Raw genomic sequence first — 4,503 nt, 5'->3', positions numbered from 1 at the left:
GACATGTCTGTTTAAGAAGAAACAAGTCACCCAACAGAAAGGACAAGATATATTTGATAGAAGATATTTCAGTTACAAAGCCTGAGTAAGAGGCAACTCAGCTTGTTCAGAGAATTGACGTGGTACCTGGGGAAGAGTGGTCAGAGGCAGTGAAGCTTGTGTCCACATCATAGACATTGGTACATGTTAGATCATTCAAGTTGGTACTAGGAACCATGATTAGTGTAAGGACAAGTCTTTGGAGGAATTTAAATCTCGTATGATTCTCACGCAGAATTGGTGATGTGAAGAGATTTCAGTGGGAGAAGAGTAACTAGCAAGGTGGTTGTGGCTGTACCTCAAAGAAATCCAGGTGACACATGATGGTCTTCGAGGCTAAGAAGATGGTACCAGCAGAGAAGCAGGAAGTCTCTGGGTGCACTGAAGAGGAAGGAAAGGATGTGGATTATGTTTTTATGACCAAACTCACATCAACTCTAATAGGAAAGGAGATATAAAGAAAGGCTATGCTCTAGAGACATATCTGATCTTAGTCAATTTGAATCCTTTTCACCAGATATCTTCAGCCAGAAAGATGGAGACCCTTCCCTCCTCAGCAGGCATCTTCATGGCTCGTTCTGCCTTTTGTCCTGAAGTTGTGCCTCATGAAGTCTCTTAGTGAGAGATCATCATTCAAAATTCATTAGAATGACATCCAGCAGCTATCAGGGCTATTTATTTCCCTGGGCATCAGGGGATCTGTGTGTTCATAACATTGAGGGCATTCACTCATGCAGAGTGGATGGGAATTTGATAGGCAGATGTGTCCCCCAAGAAGAGGAAACAGCTGGAGCAGAATGTAAGGCCAGGAAAGAAAGGACAGGGAAGTCATAGTACAATTAGAGAAACTGGAGAAACAATAGGCTGGATGGCTTTTATGGAGGGCACTGAATCTTTGAGTACTTTATCTAAGAAAATAGAAAAGCAGAAATGAATTTTAGAATGAAAAGAAATCATGAGATCTCCTTTTTAGAGGTGGAAGGAACTCAGCAATTATTTATCTCACCTGCTGGATACTGCACACTCCCTTCTCTCTTAGAAAAAAAAAAGATCCAGCAGCAATGTGAATTGTATGTGCCTAAACCTATAAGTCTCATCCTGTGAGTACTCATGAAAGAGGCTTTTGCTTGGGGCAGATGAATAGATATTTCAGAGTGCTTAATGTGTGCTGGTTCTCTGGAGAAACCAAAGATGATTAAAGCTACTCACTTGCCCTCAGTTCATTCATGCCAATGATCTCAAACTTACAAAGTCTGGGGAACAAGCCCTATCAAATGGAAACCTCTGCCTACGCATCCTAGAGTCTCTGTGCTACCTGCCCATGAGCTTTTATGTCATGATGCTAAATGTGGAGGTACCTCAATCAAACATCTTACCAACAAAATAGTCGTGACACTAGGTCTCTGTTTTTAGAGTTAGAGATGGGTATTTATTTAAATTCTGATGTGCCAAGTTAGCATTTTCTACCAACTTGGGGAGCAGTGACCTTCATAAGCTTAAAAATCTTGTGTTTAGGTGCTGTCTTTGTGGAGCCTTGGCAACTGCCATTGTCGTCTTCTGTGATGCCTGTGTAGCCTTTTTTGCTTCCTTGGTACACCTGATAGCACCCCCTCTCTCTCTGAGCTTTCTTAACTTGTGGTTTCTGATTCCTCTAGGCCATTATATTTGGAAAAGATACACTAGTAACAGCTCACTGGAACTTGACTGCATAGTGGGTTCTTTTCTTTTGATTTTCTTCCCAATTGACCTTTTTTGGTGTTTTCTTCTGAAGAGGGTAGCCCAGTTTATCTGCCAAGAATTCCTTTTGACAAGGAATGAAGACTCACATTTTTTTAAATTAATGTTTTTAATTATTCATTTTACATCCCACTCACTACCCTCCTCCTGGTCACTCCCTCCCACAATCCTTCCCTTAGCACCCCTCCCCTTCTTCTCTGTGCAGGTGCCCCCCTCCCAGGTATTCCCCCCAGGCACTTCAAGTCTCTGCGAGGCCTCATTGTCTTATTGAGGCCAAACAAGCCAGCCCAGCTAGAAGAACATATCCCCCACACAAGCAACAGTTATTTAGGACCCACATGAAGAATAAGCTGTACATCTGTTACATATGTGCAGAGAGGTCTGGGTCCAGCCTGTGTATGTTCTTTGGTAGATGGTTCAGACTCTGAGGGTCCCAAGGGTCTAGGTTAGACTCTTTTGGTTTTCCTGTGGAGTTTCTATCCCCTTTGGGGTCCTCAATCATTCCTCCTATTCTTCCATGAGTCCCCAAGCTCCATCTAACTTTTGGCTGTGGGTGTCTGTATCTGTCTGAGTCAGCTGCTGGATGGAGGCTCACAAAAGACAACTTGCTCCTGTCTGCAAGCATAACAGAGTATCATCAATAGTGCTAGGAATCAGTGCTTGCCCATGGGATGGGTCTCAAGTTGGGTGTGTTATTGGTTGGCCATTACCTCATTTTCTGCTCCAGCCCCTCTGCCTGCATTTCCTGTAGACAGAATAAATGTTGGGTTGAATGTTTTGTAGGTAGGTTGGTGCCTCTATCACCCCCTGGGGTTCCTGCCTAGCTACAGGAAGTGGCCTCTTCAGGTTCCATATCCCCAATGTAGTGAGTTACAGCTAAGGTCACCCCCATTTATTCCTGGGTGCCTCCCTTATCCCAGGTCTCTATCTTGTTCTGGAGATGCCCTCACCTCCTCACCCCTGTAAGCTACAGATTTCCATTCATTTTCATAGCCAAATAGCCATCATTCCTATCCTTCCCCACACCTGATCTTGAACTCCCCATACACCTCCCATATCTCCCATTTTAATTCCCTCCCTCTATCTGCCTCTTATGACTATTTTATTCTCCCTACACAATGAGATTCTAGCTTCCTCACTTGTGCCTTCCTACTTGTTTAGCTTCTTTGAGTCTGTGGACTATAATATGTATTTTATGGCAAATATCCACATATAAGTGAGTACATGCACCTTTTGGACTGTGTTACCTTGCTCAGAAAGATATTCTCAAGTTCTACTTATTTACCTGAAAAATTCATGGTGTCATTGTTTTTTAACAACTGAATCATACTCCATTGTGTAGATGTATCACATTTTCTTTATGCATTCTTCAGTTGAAGGACATCGAGATTGTTTCCAGTTTCTGACTATTACAAATAAAGCTGCTATGTATATGATTAAGCAAATGTCTTTGTGAGATGTTGAATCATCTTTTGAATATATGCCTAAGAATGGTATAACTGGGTCTTGAGGTAGAAGTATTCTCCATTTTTTGAGAAACTGCCAAATTGATTTCCAAAGTGACTGTACAAGTTTTCACTAGCAATGAAGAAGTATTCCCCTTGCTCCACATCCTCACCAGCATGTGTTATCTCTTGAGTTTCTTATCTTAGCCATTCTAATGGGTGTAAGACAGAGCCTCAGAGGTGTGGCTCCATCCCTAAGCTCAATCTGTACTACAGAGCAGTAGTAATAAAAACTGCATGGTACTGGTACAGAAATAGACATCTTTATCAATGGGATCAAATCAAAGACCCCAAAATAAGCCTACACACTTATGGTCACCTGGTTTTTCAAAAAGAAGAAATACAATAGAAAAATGAAAGTGCCTTCAATAAGTGATGCTGGTCTAACTAGATGTCTGCATGTAGAAGAATGAAAATAGATCCATACTTATCACCAAGCACAAACTCAAGTCCAAGTGGATCAAGGACCTCAACATAAAACCAGATAAACTAAATCTCATAAAAGAGAAAGTAGGAAATACCTCTGAATGCATTGGTACAGGAGACAATTCCCTGAACAAAACTTCAATGGCTCAGGCTCTAAGATCACCAATTGATATAATGGAAACTCATGAAACTGCAAAGCTTCTGTAAGGCAAAAGATACTGTCAATAAGACAAATCAGGGTAGGAAAAGATCTTCACCAACCCTACATCTGACAAAGGGCTAGTATCCAAAATTTACAAAGAACTCAAGAAGTTAGACACTAACAACCCAAATAACCCATTTTAAAAATGAGGTAGAGAACTAAACAGAATTCTTGACAGAGGAATCTCGAATGGCTGAGAAGCCCCTACAGAAAAGTTCGAAGTCCTTAGTCATCAGGGAAATGCAATCAAAACATCTCTGCAGTACTGAAAAAACTTTCTTTAAGTCCTGGCATAGTTCTGCCCATTTCAGGGGTAAATCTTGTACCCAATGAACAGCACAGCTAGACTTTCATGCGAGGGCTGCTGGAAGCCACCAGAAGATGGTAAAACCATCTTAACCATGAGAAAATGATATGTCCAAAGAGTAAAATTCTTAGGAATTACATTTAAAAATGATATGCCTTAGGTTTCTAAACACTGAATGATTTTTTTTTTTTTTGGTTAATATAATGGTTATAGGTTTCATTGCTTAACAGAGAGGCTGATACTAATGGTTTTAAAAATAAAAATTGATTTCCTTCACATAAGAACCT

General features: G+C 41.0%; 1 pseudogene; it reads right to left on the bottom strand.

Annotated features, from left to right (window-relative positions):
• Positions 1–1,492: 1,492 nt before the first annotated feature.
• On the bottom strand, positions 1,493–4,263 carry LOC110292393 (large ribosomal subunit protein eL24 pseudogene; annotated as a pseudogene).
• Between the last annotated feature and the right edge of the window lie 240 nt (positions 4,264–4,503).

Source organism: Mus caroli, unplaced genomic scaffold, assembly GCF_978045245.1.
Source record: "Mus caroli unplaced genomic scaffold, Mus_caroli_1 scaffold_6, whole genome shotgun sequence".
Lineage (NCBI taxonomy): Eukaryota > Metazoa > Chordata > Mammalia > Rodentia > Muridae > Mus > Mus caroli.
Note: the sequence above shows the minus strand (reverse complement) of the source record. Positions and strands in the feature narration are given on the sequence as shown.